The sequence below is a fragment of the Populus nigra genome, chromosome 18 (genome assembly GCF_951802175.1).
Source record: "Populus nigra chromosome 18, ddPopNigr1.1, whole genome shotgun sequence".
In the NCBI taxonomy this organism is placed as follows: domain Eukaryota; kingdom Viridiplantae; phylum Streptophyta; class Magnoliopsida; order Malpighiales; family Salicaceae; genus Populus; species Populus nigra.
This window is the reverse complement of record NC_084869.1, coordinates 1,442,629-1,466,735: the sequence shown is the minus strand read 5'-3', so window position 1 is coordinate 1,466,735 and position 24,107 is coordinate 1,442,629. Positions and strand designations below refer to the sequence as shown.

Sequence of the window (24,107 nt, the reverse complement as noted above, 5' to 3'; positions counted from 1 at the left end):
AGACTTGTTGTCGACGAAGCTACCAGATTGCTTAGTACTTTGATGCAAAGCTGAAAAGACATCATCCCATGGAGGTTCTTTTCCACCAGCTTCCTCTTGCTTTCAAGATTAATAAATATTATAAAAGATAAATATACAAATTTTAATTTATTATCTTAAGCATAAAAAAAATTCCATACCATGTTAGCTCGATATGATGCAAATGACACTATTCCTCCAGAATGAGTGCTTATTTTGCCATCTGTTTTGGTTAATCGATTCCTCCTAGCAGATTCAGATCTCCTTTGAAATTTAGGGGTGGACCAAACATCTTTGATCATTTGATTCCAGTCATCATTGTTTATCCAGGCAGGACCTTTATCAAGACAATCTATAATATTTGTAGTGTTTTCTTTTGACATGGCTTTCTTGCGAGCTCGTGTCAATTGTTGATTCAAAGTTATCCTAGCCTTATCTTCCCAAATATTACGAACAATCGACTCATCTTCATCAGGAAAGGAATATTTTTTCTACCAAATAATATATATATACCAAGTAAAAAGAGTGCACAAAATTTCAAATTATATAAATAATTAATCATATTGTGTTATCTTGTTCAGAATTTGCATGATGATGTAATAACTAAAGAAATTAAATGATATTAAAGAGTAAACAAGAAATAAGAACAAATTATAACACAAATCAGTCATAGCTATTCAGTTGATAATTTCCATAATTCTACATTAAAGTGATCAAAATTGAAAAGAATATTATGGCAATTAATGTTGGTTCTTACCTTAAACTCTTTATAGAGTTTATCCCTGCACATTGGATCTACTTTTTCCCAAGAGTGCCATGCTCCCTTAAAATTGGACCTCAAAATATCTCTGATTGCAAGGCCACACGATGCGTTATTGAACCTGAAAATATATAATAACAAACTTATATTAAACAAATAATTACACAATAATAAGTAATTTTTTTCATACTTGAAAATATAACCTTAATAAGTTAGTTATTAAAAGTTTGAACTTACTCTGTTGTTCCATAAAAACAAAGCTCTTTTTTTCTTGTTATTGGATCTATTGGCGTGTCAAAACCCTTCCTTTTAACACTTTGATTATAATTGTATGGAGAAGATGTTGAACCGTGATATGATGGAACACCATCTTGATCCTCATCACATACATCTCTCTCATCACATACACCTCTCTCATTACTACCGTCTCCCTCATCTTCATTTCTAATGTTCACATCATCATCATTACCATCAACTCTCCCATAAGTCCCATATAAATTATGTCCTCCATAAACAAGTTGGTTATCTCGAGAGAAACCTCCTTGAGTTTGAAGCAAATCTTGAAAACAAAAGCCCTCACAATATTGATATGCATCAACCCTCCCATAATCATGTTGAGGAGGATGTGTACTCCCCAAAGTGGGTATATAATACTCATTTTCATTCTGATACACAAGTTGATGAAATGTGGATCCTTTGTTATTATGCATTGATGTAGTTTGAAATGACTTGGATGAAGTGGACCTGTCACTCCTAGAATCTAATACGGATCCTCGTCGAGGCATGCTAAAAACCAGAAAAAATAACTAACATTTAATATGAATATATACAACATAACAATAAATTAGCTCATAGTTAAACTACCAGGAACAAAAAATCCACAGATATTTTTCCAAGACTGCCATAACTAGAATGAAAACAAACTGTTAAATCTCATTTTTTTCCCAATTCATTACAAACAATATCTAGTTTATGATGTTCAAAATCAGTATGGATTGTCCACTTAATAGTCATCACTCTGAAAAATATTATACTTCAAATAAAATAATTACTATAACAAAACCAAATATATAAATAACATCAAGACAATTTCATTAAGCATTCCTTGCAATGACAAAACTCAGCCATGAAGTTTAAATTGTCAAAAGCCAATTAACACAAACAATAATAAAAATAAAAATCTAAATAATTAATTAAGCAGAAATCAAAATTTATAAGTATGCTTACCTTAATGTTTGGTCCTATAAATCAAAACATTGAGTAGGAAGAACTTTTTCTTTCACGCTTCAGCATTTGTAAGCAAGAAAACGAATCACAAAATAAAATATAATATCAGAATCACAATTTAAAGATTGATACTTGAAAGGTTATAAATTGTTTCAAAGGTGAATGAAAATGATTTATGTAATGTGATGCATAACACACACTTGAATAAAATAATAAAAAAAACATTGAAAGCCTAAATATTGTCAAATAATATGAAATCATTCATACATATAATAAAGATAATTCATTACATATACTACAAAATATAATTAACTTGTGCTACTCATTATTATCATCATTCCTAACCATCACCACCATAACAATCATCCTTATCATCATCATCTTCTTCTTCTTCACCATCACCATCACCATCACCATCACCATCATCTTCTTCTTCATCATCTTCATCATCTTTGTTTCCCCAATTCATGTCAAGTTGAATCAATTCATATTGCCCGATTTCTTCATAATAAGATGATTCAACAAGTATATTTGGATTATCAAGTGTTGGAGTAGGAAGGACACGACATGGTTGAGAAATCTCATCTGATTGATCAACATCAAATGATCTCACATTTTTGAAATCTTCAATAAATTCACCCATGTCAACATTATAACGACTTCTAACAGTTGTCTTAATAACCGTCCACCATTCAGATGATTTATTACCAGGTGGATATGTATGGTAGACTTGTTGACATTGTTGTGCTAACACAAAATCTTCATTTCCATGTAGTCGAGACGTATGCTTGATTTCAACCAAACCATTCAAAGGATGCACTCTAATCCCTCGTTTTGTATCATACCAATTACATTTAAACATAAATAACCTGCACTTACTCCCCAAGTATTTTAGCCGAACAACTTCTTTAAGCATTTTATAATAATCACGTTCATTATCATCATAGCAACTTCCTTTCACACAAACTCCACTATTCATTGTCTTTTTAAAACGGCCATAACATTGAGTATGAAATTTAAAACCATTCACATAATACCCATTATAATATTTCACTGAAGTTGAAGGGCCCATAGCAAGTCCAAAGAGCTGATTTTCAATTCCATTAGATTGGTATTCCACCTAGCATAATAGTTAACTCCATAAGAAATAATGATTTAAAAGAGATTAATAATATTTTTAAAGTAGCTAATTGACATAAAATATAAATTAATTTTATTAAAATACTTACATTATTTTTTAACCAATTTGGAAAGATCGCTTCGCATAATTTTTCAATTTCACCATCACTCGCATATGGTTGTTGTGACTTTAGCCCTTGTCGACATTGCCTAAAATTTTAAAATGTTAAAGTTAATAATAAATTATTATAAATTTAGTACAAAATAATATTTCATACTTACTCTAAATAAGGCTTCAGTTCTTGACAATTGAATATCACATAGTTATGCGCAATTTGCATTTCAGCATGTGACAACTGCTTTTTATAAAATCTTTTGGATAATTTTTTTCCTAGATAGGAAAAAATAGAGAGACATCCATCTACACTTCTAAAGCCACCATCATCATTCCGTGGAACTCGATTCCAAATTGTTTGCACATCATCACCAAAATAATGAGATGCAAAATTGGTAATTTCATCAATCAAGTATGCTTCACATATGGAACCCTCAACTTTAGCTTTATTGGTCACTTTCTTCTTCAAATAAAACATATACCTATATCATTTCTGTCAATTAGTTTATTTTTAAAAAATAAAAAGTGAATAAAATTAACATAGTATGAAAACATACCGTTCAAATGGATACATCCATCGATATTGAACTGGTCCACCAACTTTTGCCTCATAAGGTAGATGTATCGTCAAGTGTTCCATAGAGTCAAAGAAGGATGGAGGAAAAATCCTTTCAAGTTTGCAAATTATTTCAATTATATTCATCTGCATTAACTCCATGTGCTGGGCATTTAAATTTGTTGAACAAATATCTCGAAAAAATATGGACAGTTCAATTAATGCCTCCCACAGTGGCCTAGGTAAGTAAGGTTGGAAAGCGGTTGGAAGAAGTCTTTGAATGAAGACATGACAATCATGGCTCTTCATCCCCGAAACTTTACATTGTGCCTCTTTCACACATCGTGAAATGCTTGAAGCATAACCATCAGGAAATGATAATTCCTTCATCCATGACAAAACTTCTTGTTGTTGTTTCTTGTGTAGACAATAAGTGCCTTTAGGTTTGTAAACCCGACCACTCATATCTTGTTGCAAATGTAAATTTGGCTTCTGACAATACAATTGAATATCCAACCTAGCCTTTAAATTGTCCTTGCTTCTATTCAGACAATCCATTACTATATAAAAAATATTGTCAAATACATTTTTCTCAATATGCATGACATCAAGATTATGACGAATCAAATTTGTATGCCAATATGGAAGCTCCCAGAAAATGCTCTTCTTCACCCAATTGTGCTTAACACCAAAGCCATGAATTTTATCATTATATGATCAACCTCCATTATGTCCCTCAGTATACTTGGACACTTCGTTTAACATTTCCAAACCAGATGGACGAGGTAAAGGAGGAAGCCTTTTAATTACTCCTTTCAAAAACTTATCAGATTGAAATCTATATGGGTGGTTCATGGGTAGGAATCGTCGATGACAATCAAAAAATGTAGTTTTCCCCCCATTTTTTAATCTAAAAGCCTTGCTATGCTCCATACAATAAGGACAAGACAAATTTCCATGAGTACTCCACCCCGATAACATGCCATATGCTGGAAAGTCACTAATGGTCCACATCAAAGCTGCCCTTAATGGAAAATTTTCCTTTCTGTATACATCATATGTTTCAACACCAAAAAACCATAAATTCTTTAACTCATCAATCAAAGGTCTTAGAAAAACATCAAGCTTTTTACCTGGATTCTTTGGCCCAGGAATCATCATTGTCAAAAACATGAATGGTCTAGTCATGCACTTCTATGGAGGCAAATTATAAACAGTCACAATTACTGGCCAACAAGAGTATGTATTTGAAGACATGTCAAATGAACAAAACCCATCAGTGCACAACCCTAACCGAATATTTCTCGGATCTGATGCAAAGCTTAAGTGGACACGATTAAACTCCTTCCATACCTCCCCATCAGATGGGTGCACCATAACCTCATTATCAGACTTATAAAAATGATGCCATGTCATATCTTTGGCATGATATGGAGACATGAATAGTCTCTGAAGCCTTGGTGTTAGAGGAAAGTATTGGAGTTGCTTCGCCGTCTTATTGGAACCTTTACTAGTTGGATTTCTAGGTTTGTATCGTGAACTTCCATAAAAATCACAATTTATTTTCATTGCATATGCCCCATAGTACAGCATACAGTAATTAGGACACACATCATATTTCTCATAACCAAGTCCAAGTGGCCGCATAAATTTCTTGGCATCATAAAAATTTGAAACCAAATTTTCATCATTAGGCATGCAACTTTTTGTAAAGTCAATAAAATTGTTGAAAGCATTCTGAGTCAAATTTAAAGTTGACTTCATATTAAGCAATTGTACACAAGCAGATAATTTGGATTGCTTGGTACACCCATCCCACAACGGCTCCTCCGCAGCTTTCAAAAGCTTAAAAAAGTTAGTTGCCTCCGGATTTGGAATTTCCCCTGCTACCATAGGACTAGACACATTATCATTATAGAATGCATCACCAACCCCCATTGCATCTATAACCAGATTCCTATATGGATTCTCTAGACAAACATCATTTACATCATGACTCATTATAATCGATGAAGGTCCAGCCAATATTGGTTCTGCGACATAAGGCTCCCCATGTACAGTCCAATTTTCATAACAAGGTAAAAAACCTTTTGTCAATAGATGTTTACAAACATCATCTTCCTTTAAAAACTTTTGATTTTTGCACCTCACACAAGGACATCTAATTTTTCCCCCAGATATATTTTTATCAATTGAAAATGCAAAATTGATAAATCTTCTAACACCAGTAATGTATTCAGGACGAAGGCGACCATCCATAAGACGACGATACATCCACGATCGATCATCCATGTTAATCTAATTAACATGACAACATCAATAAGCATTTTTTGAAATACGCATACTTCTTTAACTACTAGTACTTAAAGCATACTTCTTTAACTACTAGTACTTAAACAATCCTTTAAAATAAAATATGTACAACATGAATAAACTTTAATTATTTGTCCAGCTCAAACATATATGAAGCTAAAAAACAGATAACTGTTTTTCTTCTACCTTTTCTTATTGAGTTTTTAAATATATGGGCTGTTTAGTATGACAATATGAGTGTGTGAGGAATTCCCACACACTCATATTGTCATTTATATTTTCTAACTAGTGACAAAAATATACTTTTTAGATTATGTTCGGTTAGTATTTTATACAGAATGAATAGATAAAGAAAAAAAAAATTTAGTTGAAGAAATATTAAATAAATTTATCTTTATAATAGTTTTGGAGTTCATTTTTTTATTGGTCCTTCTAACTTTTGTTACCACCTGAAATAGTTTTTTTTATTTTATTTCGATCCTTTTATTTTTATTGGATCCATTGAACTTTTTATTTTTATTCGGATCTTTTTTTGCTCAACTAAGAAATGGTAAATGAAATCAGAAACATGCGAGGTAATACAAGATTAAAGAATTTTTTTTATTTTTTTAAAAAGATGAAAATGCAATAAAAAAAAAACATAATTTATTATGGGTTATAATAGTTACTCACATCTGTATCTTTGTCTCTTATCATATAGATTTGTTTTATAAATTCTTTAAGCACAATCCAAATTAGTTAATTTCATGTACTAGTAGATTTGTTGCCTTCTTTCTTCTCTAAATACGTATGGAGCATAATATTATTATTAATTAATTGACATGAGTAGACCGTAAGAGAAATGTTGTCTTCTCAATCTCAACGTCACAATATGTTTCAAGACTTGACAAATAGCACGACATTTAAATTTGCAATTAATTGATATATTATTCAGCCACCTCTAGGTTTCATTTTGGTCTCATAATTTCCATCCAAAATAAACTCAATATCAGATTTAATAAAAGAAAATCATTCAATTAGTTTTCTTATACAAACTATCAATATTGTCCCAATGAAAAGCAGAGTTCCAACTACTTGAAAAGATTACAATAGGCATGCCCAACAAAAAAATTATGCACGACATAATTAAGCAACCATGTAAAAATGGAGCAAAATAGACTTACCTAAGCTCCAAGAATCAATGGCACAAGGTGATCCAATGAGATTGCAACCCAATGAGATTTAGCCAACTCTATTGGATTATATTGTGATCCAATGAGCCATTCATATTGCTGGAAAAATAAAAAACATAAACAGTATGTTACACCCTTCAAGTTATAACAATTGCTAGTCTTTAAAACAAATCCAAGTTAAATTGATTCCAAGTGTTGCTACCCAATTTTTGACCTATGTTTTCGGTAAATTTTCAGAAAAAATCCAAAAAATAGTGAAAAAACATTGAAAATCCAAAAATATATTTTTGATATATTTACATTGTTTTTAGCATTTTCAACGTCATCTCAAAAGAATTTAAATTTTCAAAGGTATTTGGAACGCGTTCAACTTTTAACGCGTAAATTTTATGACCACTGATTTTTCTTGTTGAGTTGATGTTGATATTGCTCGCTTTCAAAAATACAAAAAAATAAGAAAAATCAAAATTTACAAAAAAAGAGGAAAAGAGAAGGAAAGGAAAAGTTGAGGGACTAGTTTGAAAACGTAGCAAAACTTTTCCTATAAATACCATGCTACACTGAATTTCCAAAGGGGGGGCAATTTTGACAACATCAGAAGAGGGGAAGAGAAACCCTAAACCTATCTCATCTTCTCCAAGCCGCCAGCCCTCCCTCATTTTCTAGCCAACAACACAGGCCCCCCACGTTTTTGGTTTTCCTCTCCACGCCGTTCCCCCCATTTTCTTCTCCTTGGCCAGCCAACAACACAAAACCCCATTCATTTTTCCAGCAGCTGCTCCCACTCCATTTTCCTTCACACAAGCCGCTGCTCCCCTTTCCCCAAGTTTTCCCTTCGGTTTCTTCTTCCCTCTCTGCCTCTCCAGCTTTCCCACAGGCCTTCCTTCAACCAGTGACAGCCGGCCATAGTCCAGCCCCCTCCCCCTTGATCACCGTTCCTTCCCCTCAGCCACAGCCCCCACACACCTAGACCAGCCTCCCCTTCACAGACAACACCCACCGTTTCCACATCTCCCAAGACCAGCACTCATTTTCCTTCCTTCTCCCACAGCCCGGTCATCAACAGATAGCCCTCATTTCCAGCTTCTTTTCCCAAGCCAGAGCAGCCTCCTCTGCATTCCCCCATCTCCCTTTCACTCGCCCCTCTCTTTGACAGAACAGGTTCCCTTCACTCTCTCATTTCCATCGCCAGGTCTCTCCTTCATTCGGCCCCAGCAGCGGCTGAACAGCAGCAGTGCCGTCCCTCTCCATCCCAGCTGTTCCCTTCCATCGTCCTCCCTCCCCGGCCATCTCACAGGTCTCCATCAACCAGCCTCCAGCGACAGCCGGACAACAGCAGCAAGGCCAACCATTGCTGCCACCAAGAGGAGTGAAGAGCATCCAGCAGCATCCACGCCCAGGAACACCTCCTCTCCTCTCTCAGCCGACCCATCGGCCTCCCTTTCCGGGTCAACGAACAGACCCGACCACAACAGCCAGTCTCCATCCTCACCAGCCACCGCTGATGTAGAGGGGAAGGGGAGAAGAAGCCGGCAGACCTACCACCTGAAGAAGGGAAGAACAAAAAACCCGAAAGAGAAGACAAAAGAGAGTAGATCTCAAAAAGGAGAGGATCAGAAGCTTTGCATTGTGTTTTTTTTCCCCCTTTGCAGGTAACGGTGGTTCTCACAGCCAGCAGAGAAGGGAAGGGAAGAAGAAAGCAGGGCAGATCCGCCCATTTTCGGGCATTGTCGGCGGCGGCGCGTGAACCCACGCGCCGCCAGCCACGATTCTAGTGATGCAGAAGGTGTTCCCTGTAAATTCCAGATTGTTATAGGGTTATTATTGTAATTTTTGTTTAGTTTGTTCTTTTGAAATTGTATTTTGTATTGTGGATGTAAAAACAAAAAGAAAAAAAAAGAAAAGAAAAGAAAAGAGAAAAAATACAGTGAAGGTGTATGTGTGTGTTTATATTTTTTTGTTATGGATGTTTTTTTTTTATTTATGATAAAATTGCAAAGTTTAAAGAAGAATTTAATATTTTGATTTGCTCACGGATAAAGAACATGTAAGTCGTATTTCTAAAATTCGATGAAAGAACAGAATTTTTAAAACTTCTTTTGCACATCAAGTTCATGAAGCAGCTTACCTCAGGTAGGGTGTGTTAGGGGTGCTAATACCTTCTCTAACCACAACTAGTCCCTTACTCGTGAATCTCTGACAAGACCAGTTCATCCGGTTTCCTAGTAGCCTTCCATAAATTACTAGGTGGCGACTCCAACGAACTAATCAAAGCAAAATGAACAAACGAAAAATCACCAGCCGATGCCGCGCGGATTTTGACGTGTGACAGAATGGTGACTCTACTGGGGAAAGGTATTGTTTTCAACTTTATTGGACTAAGCTTTGTGTTTTTGATGTGTTTAAATTTTTTGCTTTTTATCTTATTTTTTTATTCATGCATTGTGTAGAATTGTCTCATGCATCACATGTTTTAATTTTTGAAAGCACACACAAGCTTCAGGTTAGGTGGGGGACTAGCAACTTGCCTTATGACTTGAGTCAAGGTTTAAGTTGTGTAAACCCCAACTCTTTGCTGAGTGTTTAGACTGATAGTGATTGGTACATGTGCCATCCCACTATCTGCTGAACCCCCATATTGCCTTTACAAGGGCGATCACTGGGACAGCGAGAGACCCTTTTTAGAGACTAAGTAGTAAACTTACCTTTTGTCTCACGTGAAAAGATTAGAACCTGCCATTAGGATGTATGCTTTGTAAATAGTTGTTTTGCATCTGAGCAAGCCCTTCTTGAAGCATCTTGAATTCAGGACTTGTGGGTGACCCAATGGCCGTCACTCAGGAAATTTTCATTGTAGAGTTTGGGCAAGAATCAAGATTTTTATTTCATCATACAAGAGTTACGACCATATGTCACCCCTCAAAGGTCAAGTTCATCATATAGTTTACATGTTCATGTATTTATCATGCATGTACCGAGAGGAAAAATAGGTTCCCCTATCCGAAGTTTACTACACTGGATGGAAAAAGGTGGATAATAAAGAAAGGGGTCAGAGAGAGGCTCATTGTCAAAAGGAAGTTGAGAGCATCAGAGGTGAAGTAGCTAGACTCAGATCTGCTTGAACAAGTGTTGAGCTTCAAATGGAAAGGGAATGTCTGCATGGTCTTCTGTGGGAACACTGCTTGTCCATGTCCCATTGAAGTTGCCTCTCTCTTTTTCAGTCATGAACAATAGAGGTAATGCCTTCAGTCATCAGCTAATGACAACCTTTGTTCTTGTTCAGTTGCACTGATAATTATTCATCGCCTCCACATTTTCCAATGGCACCAAATAACTGCTAGCCTTCTGTGCATGTTGCATTAGCCTTCTTTGAAGTTACCCCCACTGTGAGCCCAATTCCAGTTCCGCAGCACATGATTAGGCACTGAACCTCTACGTGGCAGAGCCCTCTCTATAGAGAGATTTGTTTGTTGATCTGCCAGTGGGGAATGCAAGAGGGTATGTAGTAGTTTCATATGCTTTGAAAATTTCTCCTGCCAGTGGCACCAGCAAAACATTGTTGTAGGCAGAAGAGTCAGACCTAGTCTGAAAACATGAGTAGTCGTCAAACTTCAATATGGCAGAGCTCTCTCTACAAAAATTTGTTTATGGCTCTGTAAGTTGGGAATGCAAGAGGCGATTTATTAGTTGCATATGCTATAAAAATCTCTCATCAGTTTTAGCACAAAGACATTATGGTAGGTTGAAGAGCCAGACCTGGTTAGAAAAAAAATGAGCAGACATCAAACTTCTATATGGCAGAGCTCTCTCTGTAGAGATTTGTTTCTGGATCTGCCAGTGGGGCATGCAAGAGGGGATGCAGTACTTTCACACGTTACAAAAATTTGTCTCATCAATTTCAGCACCGAAACACTGTAGTAGGCAGAAAAGCCAGACCTGAGCTAGAAAAACAGGAGCAGATATAGAACTTCACCGTGGCAGAGCTCTCTTCGCAGAAATCTGTTTGTTGCTCTGCAAGTGGAGAATCCAAGAAGGGATGCAGTAGTTTCTAATCATCTATAATTTTCTCTCATCAGTGTTAGCTTGAAAATGCAAAAGTAGGGAAAAGAGACAGACCTCGGCTGAAAAATAGAAAGAAGATTGAAACTTCAATAGAGCAGAGCTTCCTCTACAGATGTCTGTTTGATACACCGTCAGTGAGGAATCAAAGAGGAGACAAAGGAGTTTTAGATTCATCAGGTTCTCTTCCAGTTTTGACAATGTGTGATTCCACACGTCGGTAATGGTGATGCCACATGTTTCTGGGCACTGCCAAGATTACCAAGCTGTTGGAAGGTTTCCAACAATCCTCAAATAACCATAACGACATGGGAAGACTGACATGATGTTGTGTGGATTGCCAAAAGAATTGAGCTAGCTATCTAGAGAGGAAAGATTGAAGGATCTACCATGGATTCCATAACAGTGATGAGAGTTTGAATCAGAAGATGACTTTCAATTGAGAAACCTCAGTCATTTTGCCTAATCAGGTCTTGCCGTAACATCAACTGCTCAAACATCTTTGCCTAGATTGACATCCCTCTGCCACTCGAGTTTGTCGACCAACCATTGATTCCAGACTTGTTGCCCCGACTTCGACAAATTGCATGCAACCACCGTGGTATAATTTAGATGAGATGTGAATATCATGGTGGGTTCCTGGGCCATTTTAGTTGGACAGATGCAAGAGTTTCAAGAATCGAGCTGAGTTTGTGAAAGATGACGTCATCGATCATTTTGTCACCAGAACATCATCAGAATAATAAGTGATCGAAGTTGCTCGGCAAAACAACGATATGGCCAGAAAAGCTGATCCAAGAATGGTGCTGAATTGTCCATCATTTTATTGTGGAGTTGTCATTCCGCATTTTGTTTTGGGGTCACATCTCATCCTTGAACGAAACATTTCTTTTCTTTGTCTTTTTGCTGTTTTGAAATCAAGAGATGCTTCTTTCAAATGGTATTTTGACAAAAATATTTTTTGATCAAACTCCAACATATAAAATTAAAGCTAGTCAGTCCTGAAGATTAAAAGTGTTTTGATTGTGGAAATGACTTGATGCTTGAAAATGACATGAGGTGACCAAACAATTTTGAACTCATACCTCCTGAAACTGAACCACACATCATATAGCTAAGTTTTAGCAGGATGCATAATGACATGTAGTGGATTCGATAGTTATGGACTCGTGAATCATTATTCTTACAAGTCCCAATCATTACACTGGATGAGGTCAAAATTTATCGGTTCTAACCGACCTTGCTTGAAATGAGAAAAGGCCATCTTTGATATCCCTTCACTTTCTAAAGATTATATCCCTTGCAGTCCCATTTTGAGCCTGGTAAAATTTCTTTCAAAAAGAAACCTTGACTAGGATCACACCCCACACTGGGGGCAATGAGAGATATGTTATTAGGAAGGATGAAGACACTGATAGAATCAATGATAAAAGAAAGGCTTAGAATAAAAGCCCAATGATTGAGAAAGGGAGAACAAGAAAAGCCATATATTAAGGGTCATCCAAGAAAACTTTGAGGAAGGTTATGTAAAAGCAAAAAAAAGTGGAAATGAAGGAGAATGCCTATCAATTCTAAGAGGGGCAAAAGAGGTTTCAATGGAAGAAAGACACAACAAATGTCAAAAGTCAACACCAAAAAAATCAAGTTTCATGTCTTTTGGTGTATCTAGGATAAAGCCTTTAGTGTCTTCAAAATTTTTTAGATTCATTATTCATCAGAGATAAAGTTGGATTAGCATTATGACCTATGTTAAGAGAATTCTGATATTTGAGATTAACAAGGTTATATATCACTTTCTCTACTATGACAACAAGAGAAAGAGAGTTGATGAATAGTTGATGTTGATCCTAGGTCTTTGAAACCCTCAAACACCTTTTGAGCTTGTGAAATCCCTTTCTTTCATAGCCATGAACCATAGCATGCATTAAGTGCTTTTAAAAGCCTTTTTTAATCAAGTAAACAATTTGAATCGATAAATGGCGCTCTCAAAACTTGAAGAGCTTTTCCATAAGAGTCGTGGCTTCATGGATTAAGCTACTTGTTATTATGCATGCGAATAAAATTGGTGCTAAAAAAAGAAAACAATCTTTCTTGATGAATCCTCAAGTTTTGACTTTGAGTCTTTTGTTTTCTTTGAAATTAACAGAAGGTCACCTCATCGCAGATCATCAAAAGATATACCCAAGATCAAAGATTAAAACTGATAAAAAGAAGTATGAAAAAAGTCATTTTAATCTTACAATGGGTCATTTCTGTTTTCAAAATACAAGACAGTCAAAAGATTACATTGAATAACGTGTGTTGGGTCTTTGACCAAAGAAGCTTGATTTCGAAAAATACTTTCAAAAATTGACATCTCTTTGATTTCATTTCAACAATTAGACTTGAATATGACATGATCGTTGAAATATGAGATTTGATTCTAGAACAAGAAAGATTGTCAAACAAGAAGAATATCGATCAAATTGGCAAAACCCGTGATAGAAATGACATCAACATATCTAGACACTCCTTGAAAAGTTGACCACTTGGGGGCAATACAGTGGACCCTGAGAAGAAAAACAAGCAGTATTTAGATCAGCTGGGGGCAAAGAAAGATGATCAAATGATGAATCAATGCACTAAGGACAATGGTGTTTAAAGAAAGCTAATCAGTAGGACAAGCATTCAGATCATTACTAGGGGCAATATTGTTCAAAAACATTCCATGATCTAGTGAACTCCAGCAGCAATTGAAAACAATGCTGCACTTGAAGAGCATTTCATTATCATCAGCTTGGGTTACCCTCTGAAACATGGCTATGACTCCTGACAGATGTTATCAGGTGAGTGCATTTGAATGAACATCAAAAGATGCACACCACCAAGACTGACTGTGGGACCATCTATTCTGAAGCTCAAATGCACACTTCACCGCATGAATATGGGTGATGAACATCATTGATGATGCCAAATCATTTCTTTTTATAAGCTGATTTGACAAGCTAAGAGGAATCTATGGAGAAGAACTTTGAGCTTACAATGATTAGCCTTTTACTGCAAAGTATGAGATGCATGTCCGGATGACTTGGCAGTTCCATGAAGGTTGATGATCACATATACTTGCGGGGTATGTTTCAACTGGAGGCAAGTCCATGACTAGTTGACCATTTTGATGGGTGTTGGCATGATGCACACAACCAATCAGAAGATAATTTTCAGAAGAATCCAGGAGAGAAAATCCTTCATGATGAATCAAGCAACACCACACTTGGGGGTAGAGTCAAGCTTGATAAACAACAAAAGCTGTAATCGTCGTAGACAGCCCGAGATGGGCACTGCACTTACATTTGAGTGGAAGGCTAGCACACGAATGAGCCAGTACATGGGAAGAGCAAAGAAGGCTTTGGTTAGCAAACAAAGGCACCCTATGACGATGGAACATCAAAGGGGGGGACCTATATTTCACATCAGGTAAGGATGCATGCATGTCATCTAACCTCAAAGCATTGCACATACTTGTGATTTGTTACAGGAAGATCCTCAATGAAGTCCAGCAAGTTTGTGGACAAAGAAAGAATCATCGAGTTGATGATGACAAAAAATCGGTTTAGATCCTGGAACGAGAAGAGAATGAGATGAACCCTGCTAGTAGGAGAATCTCAAAGAAACGAGGAGATTAACCCCGTCACCAAGGAGTCTTCAAGTCAACCTGCAACCAGAAGGTGCCAAGTTTCTCAGCCTTGTCCTGTCAGGACTGCTCCAACCAAGTCTTTTTGCCAGGTAAGTCACATTCTATCTTTGGGTAGGTCACCCGTAACAATGAGACCATTTTTTTTGAAAAAAAAACATCATTTTTCTAGGTAGGTCACCCATTACAATGAGACCACCATCTTCCATGTGGGTAGATCACCCATTATAACGCGACCACTTCACATTTTTTTTATCTTCCACCTGGGTAGGTCACCTATTATAACATGACCACTTTACATTTTTTCTATCTTCCACCTAGGTAGGTCACCCATAACAATGAGACCACTTCATATTTTTTCCATTTTCCATCTGGCTAGGTCACCCATTATAATGAGACCGCATTTCACATTCTTTCCATTTGGGTAGGTCACTCATCATAATGAGATCGTTTTTCACATTGTTTCCACTTGGGTAGGTCACCCATCATAATGAGACCATCATTTTTTCTGGGTAGGTCACCCATTAGAATGAGACCATTCTCCATTTTTTTTACTTGGGTAGGTCACCCATTATAATGAGGCCATTCTTCCCCCTCGGTAGGTCACCCATAAGAATGAGACCACTCTTCCCCTTTTCCACTTGGGTAGGTCACCCATCACAATGAGACCATTTTTTCTGGGTAGGTCACCCATTAGAATGAGACCATTCTCCATCTTTTTTTTTACTTGGGTAGGTCAACCATTATAATGAGGCCATTCTTCCCCCTGGGTAGGTCACCCATAAGAATGAGACCACTCTTTCCCTTTTCCACTTGGGTAGGTCACCCATCACAATGAGACCATCTTGTATTTGGGTAGGTCACCCGTCATAATGAGACCATCTTTCATTTTGAGTAGGTCACCCGTCATAATAAGACTACACACACATTTTTTTAGTTTTGGTTTAATGAGGTCGCCAGATGGGATCTCATGTAGCTTTGGTTAAAGAAAATCGCCAGATGGGATTTCAGGTTGACCGAGCTACACACATTCTTTGGTTTTGGAAAAGGAGATTTCCAAATGGGATCTCAAGATAAAAAAAAAAAGAGGAAGAAAGAAGAGGAAGAAAAGAGAAGGAAGAGAGAACAAAAAAAAAGAGCAAGGCCTTTAGATGAGTGGATATGGAGTGACAGAAAGACAAGTTTTTCTTTACAAAGCTTACTATGCAAAACATTGAGGAGTTTTGCTTTGTAAGTATTGTAAAGAGGGGGCATCTATTGCTACCCAATTTTTGACCCATGTTTTCGGTAAATTTTCAGAAAAAATGCAAAAAATAGTGAAAAAACATTGAAAATCCAAAAATACATTTTTGATATATTTACATCGTTTTTAGCATTTTCAACGTCATCTCAAAAGAATTTAAATTTTCAAAGGTATTTGGAACGTGTTCTTTAACGCGTAAATTTTATGACCACTGATTTTTCTTGTTGAGTTGATGTTGATATTGCTCGCTTTCAAAAATACAAAAAAATAAGAAAAATCAAAATTTACAAAAAAAGAGGAAAAGAGAAGGAAAGGAAAAGTTGAGGGACTAGTTTGAAAACGTAGCAAAACTTTTCCTATAAATACCATGCTACACTGAATTTCCAAAGGGGGGGCAATTTTGACAACATCAGAAGAGGGGAAGAGAAACCCTAAACCTATCTCATCTTCTCCAAGCCGCCAGCCCTCCCTCATTTTCTAGCCAACAACACAGGCCCCCCATGTTTTTGGTTTTCCTCTCCACGTCGTTCCCCCCATTTTCTTCTCCTTGGTAAGCCAACAACACAAAACCCCATTCATTTTTCCAGCAGCTGCTCCCACTCCATTTTCCTTCACACAAGCCGCTGCTCCCCTTTCCCCAAGTTTTCCCTTCGATTTCTTCTTCCCTCTCTGCCTCTCCAGCTTTCCCACAGGCCTTCCTTCAACCAGTGACAGCCGGCCATAGTCCAGCCCCCTCCCCCTTGATCACCGTTCCTTCCCCTCAGCCACAGCCCACACACACCCAGACTAGCCTCCCCTTCACAGACAACACCCACCGTTTCCACATCTCCCAAGACCAGCACTCATTTTCCTTCCTTCTCCCACAGCCCGGTCATCAACAGATAGCCCTCATTTCCAGCTTCTTTTCCCAAGCCAGAGCAGCCTCCTCTGCATTCCCCCATCTCCTTTTCACTCGCCCCTCTCTTTGACAGAACAGGATCCCCTCACTCTCTCATTTCCATCGCCAGGTCTCTCCTCCATTCGGCCCCAGCAGCGGCTGAACAGCAGCAGTGCCGTCCCTCTCCATCCCAGCTGTTCCCTTCCATCGGCCTCCCTTCCCGGCCATCTCACAGGTCTCCATCAACTAGCCTCCAGCGACAGCCGGACAACAGCAACAAGGCCAACCATTGCTGCCACCAACAGGAGTGAAGAGCATCCAGCAGCATCCACGCCCAGGAACACCTCCTCTCCTCTCTCAGCCGACCCATCAGCCTCCCTCTCCGGGTCAACGAACAGACCAGACCACAGCAGCCAGTCTCCATCCTCACCAGCCACCGCTGATGCAGAAGGGAAGGGGAGAAGAAGCCAGCAAACCTGCCACCTGAAGAAGGGAAGAACAGAAAACCCGAAAGAGAAGACAAAAGAGAGTAGATCTCAAAAAGGAGAGGATCAGAAGCTTTGCATTGTGTTTTTTTTCCCCTTTGCAGGTAACGGTGGTTCTCACAGCCAGCAGAGAAGGGAAGGGAAGAAGAAAGCAGGGCAGGTCCGCCCATTTCCGGGCATTGTCGGCGGCGGCGCGTGAACCCATGCGCCGCCAGCCACGGTTCTGGTGATGCAGAAGGTGTTCCCTGTAAATTCCAGATTGTTGTGGGGTTATTATTGTAATTTTTGTTTAGTTTGTTCTTTTAAAATTGTATTTTGTATTGTGGATGTAAAAACAAAAAGAAAAAAAAAGAAAAGAAAAGAAAAGAGAAAAATACAGTGAAGGTGTATGTGTGTGTTTATATTTTTTGTTATGGATGTTTTTTTTTTATGATAAAATTGCAAAGATTAAAGAAGAATTTAATATTTTGATTTGCTCACAGATAAAGAATTATGAACTTACATGTAAGTCGTATTTCTAAAATTCGATGAAAGAACAGAATTTTTAAAACTTCTTTAGCACATCAAGTCCATGAAGCAGCTTACCTCAGGTAGGGTGTGTTAGGGGTGCTAATACCTTCTCTAACCACAACCAGTCCCTTACTCGTGAATCTCTGACAAGACCAGTTCATCCGGTTTCCTAGTAGCCTTCCATAAATTACTAGGTGGCGACTCCAACGAACCAATCAAAGCAAAACGAACAAACGAAAAATCACCAGCCGACGCCGCGCGGATTTTGACGTGCGACACCAAGTATGCGTCTGAGAGGGTGGAAAGACATGAAGGGAAATAAAATGCATAGAGGGATCAGATGCTTGCTTTATGTAAAAAGCTTGAAATGATCCAGAAGACAAGGTCTTCCAGATATGTGTTAGCTAATTGGAATCTGTTAGAATTTAGCAGGAGAAAAAAGCAGACATCTCCTTTTCAAATGGGAAATCATTACTTGTAATAAAACTTCACTGGTTAGTAACTCCTGAATGGGGAACTTTTTTTTTTTCCTTTTTCTTCAGTTTACCTTTTGATTTTATGTGGAGTACTCAAGTTCTTGAGATCTCTTATAAATAAAGCACATGATAAGAGGGGATTTCATTATTTTTTAAAAAAACAAAAACCTAACTAACTAATTAGAATATGGCATATAATTTAATGACCAAGCAGACTGGTAATTGCTTGATGTCCATAGATGTTGGTTCTCAAAACTCAAGAATTGTTTTTTTTTCTTATTATTACTATTATTTCTAGGTTAAACTGGTTATATGTGTGCTCCCATTAACATCCACACAGTACTGTAGTCTTCAGGAATTCCAATATAAGCTTGGAAAAAACAAAAATCACCCACAACTAGTGTCATTTGATGGCTCAACAAATAAAGCAAAAGAATATCTGAAATGGAAGGACTATATTATTTTTTATAATATATACTCCCTCTGTATTGTCTTTATATTTTTTTTCTTTTTCCTCTTGAAAGCATATATACTGCCTTTCTTGCATTTGAACTTTAGTTCAATTTAATGAATATCTGAAAATAGGAAAAATTCACCAAGTTTTTTTTCTTTTGGTTTTTAGGAGCGCAGCTTGATTAAAGGATTTTTTAAATAATTAAAATGTTGCTAGATAATTAAAAAATACTTTTTATAATTTATTTGTTTTTTCATTTTCCTTCTAGTTCTTTAAAAATTACACTTTGCATTCAAAATTAATAAAATAATAAAATTACCAACATAGCAATCTCAACTTCAAACCAAAACCCTAGTCACCCTTTGCCATTTTTACACAATCTGCATATCAGAAATCAAAGTTCTAAGTCATTCTAATAGATTAGAAAGCTCCTTTCCAGGTAGATTTTATTGCTGGAAATCAAAGTAAAGAAAAAAATAATCCCGAATATATCATGTTATGTTTTTTTTTTGTTAACAAAAATCAAGCAACCCCACAACACAAAATTCATTAAAAATAAACAACTTACTCTTGTAATGTTCCCCATAAGATTCCGCCCTTAAATATGTCCTTATCACCTCTTGCCCCATTCTTTTTACTCTTGTAATGTTCCCCCCACAGCTTATTGTAAAAAGCATTAATTATTATTTTTTGAACTACCCATCCAAAGTTCTAAACTACCTTGTCATTGATTTATATTGTCTAACCAAATAATCAAAATGGGATTTGGGCCTCTAAATGCCTTCATGGTTTTGAAATTAAATAAAGAAGACCAAGGCTTATTCTTATTCTTCTTAAGAGGAAAAATACCAAAAACATGAACTTCAGGAAGCAATATGTAAAAGCAGAAATAAAAAAGACAGTATTATGCCCAGAAAAGTTAATTGAATATAATCCCAGCATCATGTTCACATAAAACTCCAAAACTAGGATCTACAAGGACAATAAATTTAAATATGAATAATCTTATCCCAATGAAAAGCAGAGTTCCAATTAATTGAAAAGATTACAATAGGCATGCCCACCAGACAAATTAAGCATAATCTAATTAAGCAACCATAAAAAAATGGAGCAAATTAAATTGACTTACCAAAGCCCCAATAATCAATGGCCCAAGGTGGAGATTTCCTTGTTGCAACCCAATCAGACTTAGCCAACTCTATTGATTGATATTGTGATCCAATAAGCCATTCATATTGCTGGAAAAATAAAAAACATAAACAGTATGTTAAACCCATCCAACTTTATCAATTGCTAGTCTTTAAAACAAATCTAAGTTAAACTATGAAAAACAGAAAGAATATTCAAGTTAAAGTACTGTTTAGTTTTCATATTTTCATGGCAATTGTCTTCTTATAACAATTTTTTTCTGAATTGAATAAGAAAAGAAAAAAAACATTCCTATGCCCTGAAAATTTAAATATGCATATTTAAATTTTGATACAAGAGAATCAATACACACCACTTAATCCCGTCTTTGGTAGCTATTGCAATATCTGAATTTTGTTTGCTGAAAACAGGAACTCCATCAACCCTCCTACTCCCATAGCTATGTGGAATAGTCTTAAGAAGTTGGTGTGCTGCCTTGACCTGTGAGAGCATAAATCAGATAAACAGCATTATGAATCTATCACAATAAATACAACTTTGTTAATACAATGTGGTCTGAACAAATGGTACCTGCTTTTAATTTGGAACAAACTGAAATAGTTGAGGTTTCTCCTGCATAACACAACAAAATAAAAGGTGGATTATTCCAGAAAATGATACGATATTACAAATATGAATAGGATCGAAAAATTTGAATTTTGTCAAGGAAAATAAGTGCGTATAAGTTTTGCAACTAAAACTAATAATTGCATATTTTGAAATAATATCTACACGAATCAGCAACCACCACATCCTAGTAAGTTGGATTGGCTGTGACTAAAAGGCAGCACTAAAACTCTGCAAGCATGCTCAATCAAATCACAGCAAGAAAAAAAGAAACACTTTGACTGCTACAGAAGAAGAAAATGCATCACAAGTTAACCAGTTGCTAGACTCTCTAGATTTTAACAACATCCATACGCTGCTGTAACACTTCAAAATTATAGAAGTAGAGCATTACAATGTAAAAAGTTGAAGCAACAAGGTAGCAAGTTACAACATGGTATAATATTCAGAGCCAATTTCAGTGGGGCAAAGAAGGAGTTATTTAGCCAAAAAGCCTTGCTTTGTTTAAAGACAATTATATGCCTAAGGAGATGAGAAAATGTTGAGATATAACATTGGATCTTACAAAACAGTAGTTTGAACAGAAAAATGCATCCCACTTACACGATGATATGAAGGTATGTCATGGGGGAAAACAACTATCTATTGGCAAAAAGAAACCATAGGGAAGCAAAAATGATTACAGCTCAACTGTTGGGACATCAAAAAATTTATGAACCGTAACCCTAAAAATTAAATTGGGGGTTTTGATAAATTTTCAATTACACATGCATAATTAAACATTTCATAAACCCCTATATTATCGAATTAATAGCCTAAAACCATTATCCAAAGTATTGAAAAAAAAAGTTACCTGTGTTCTTGAGTTACAGGTGACCGAGATCGTTCTACAGGACAGAAAGAAACTTGGATTGGGAAAGTTAGGTGAAAAATTTTTAGTGCAAGTTAAATTGCAACAAACAAAAACAAAAACCCTTAATTACTTACCTGAACTATTGAAGAAAACCGTGAAACACCCAACCCGTTTACAAGGAGATACCTTAAATCAATATGTTCGATGGTGATAATGATGGGTCTGGTTCGATTTTGTTCGGATGAAGGAGAAGAAGATGAAGAAAAGAAATTAGGGATGCTGAAGACATGAAGAAGATGAAATGTTTGGGATAAAGGAAAATCAAATCGATGAAGAGAGGGTGATTTTTCTACACTTATGGATCGATGTTGTTGGGGACGAAGGAGACTGGAAGAGTGGAAGATCATTAATTTTCATCTGTTGGTTTTCTTCATTTCATCTCTGTAAACATGAATGGTGTGGGGGGAGAGCAGTACTGGTGTTAATTTACAAAGCCAGCGAAAAATAAACGGTTGATATTTAATCCTTGTAAATGTAATCAACGGTGTTCGTAATTTTGGTTTTATATTAAAATTTAAATAATTATTTTTTTAATTAGCAACGGAAAATCCGTTGCTAAATTCAATGTAAATTTTGCAACGGATAATCCGTTGCTAAATTCCGTTGCTGATATTAAAAAATAATATATGTGTAATCCGTTGCAAATCCGTTACTGAATTTAGCAACGGAATTATCCGTTACTAAATTCAGATGCTAATACCCCTTTTTTTTAGTAGTGCATCAACCATGACTACCACCTCTTCTACTAGGGAGTCCTTACATCTTGTACCAATCAGTCTCGTTGTTGTGCTAAGATTAGTGTAAGTAGCAATATACGAATCAAAACTAACAACCCTACCTAAAAGAGAGATTATTTTTGAAAAACAATCCCTTGACTATGCAGCCATAGGGAAACCAGATATATTAATCTTATTAAATCTATCGTAAGGACTATTTGAGATAATATAAGATCTAATATCCTCAAAAAAACAATATCAGAACTGCTGTCAGGTCTGGCACATCAAATTACCTAGAAAGGTGAAACTAACTAGCTCAATCCCCACACTGCTTTGGATCATAACAGATCCATAATCCAAACCCTTAGATAAGACACCAACTAAACTTCTTTTCATCCAATAATGACCTTGTTAGTGCACACAAAGTTCAATGGTATCTCTCTTTTTGGTGATCGAACAGGAGATTCTACTTGATGAACAACCTCTGTACATGTTTTGTTGTCTCGAAATCTCATTGGACTCGCTATAACTTTCTTACCCTTTTGCTGCACTTTATTAATCAGGACCTCCTTATTCTCATTACCATTCTTATGGTCAAACCCAAATACATTAAGTCGTAGCTAGAAAGAACCATTTATTAGACACCGTCAAGTCACCTTAAGAGATCATTCAAAAGCAAAGGAGAGTTCATCTTGACGAAACCAAAATGTAGTAGAAGTATGGGTAGAGAACAAGGCTTGAGACAAAAATTCAGTAGAAGACTCAGAAAACACCTAAAAACCATCGAAGATCCAACTTTGCTATCCAGAAATCCTCCATTTTCAATGTGAAGATGAAATCACCAAAAAAAGAACCAAGAAATCTGGTGATACAAACATTAGTTAGGATAAAACAAAAGTATTTTTCCAAAAAAGAATTCTCTAATGATTAAGTAACCCGTTTAACTACTTGAATTTTTATAGTATCCAAGAGTACAAAGGTGCAATACTTATAGTATAAGCTATATATTTAAATAAGCTAATATATATACACAATTAAATAATAATTAAGGAATACAATAAGAATAGTATAGATACTATTTGAAGAAAACCATCTTGCCTTGATACCATATAATTGAGAAATTGCGTTGATATTATATGGAAATAGAAAGATATAATTGCTTTTGTCATTGTACCAATTTTTTGCTTTGATCAAAGGTTGTTTTTGTCAAATTTGGAATATATATATTGTACGCTTTTGAAATTACAGTTTCGGTGCACTTTACATTTGAAGCTCTATTTGGATTTTTTATATAAATTTGTTTGATGCTTGCTCAGTGTGCTTTTGCGCTTGTATATATATATGTGCATGTGAAATCTTGAGGGAAAAATTAATATTTGCGTGTGACGGTGCCAAAAAGCCTTGGGCCTTTGAGAAATGTACTCTCTTCGCTTGATCGCTTCCTTTATTTCTTGAATTGATGTGTATTTTCTTGGTTTAATCCTTGTTGAATTTGATCTACCTTGGGATAAAACTTGGTGATAAAACCTGGTAGTTGTGTGTTCTTTTCTTGTTTGAAAGCTTTCTCAAAGGCTTGATACCTTAGGCTACTATTAATATCTCCAATGATGGATTCATCAACTGAGTCACTATTAACCATAACAATCCGACTCAAATTCAAATTCTGATA

At 36.3% G+C, this 24,107-nt stretch overlaps 1 long non-coding RNA gene across 1 annotated transcript; it reads right to left on the bottom strand.

Moving 5' to 3' along the window:
- LOC133678164 (uncharacterized) lies at positions 1–21,930 on the bottom strand. Its single transcript, XR_009835903.1, has 3 exons — positions 21,663–21,930; positions 20,184–20,292; positions 1–99 (listed from the first exon to the last, which is right to left on the bottom strand). It is a non-coding gene; the product is annotated as an uncharacterized LOC133678164 (long non-coding RNA).
- Positions 21,931–24,107: the final 2,177 nt, after the last annotated feature.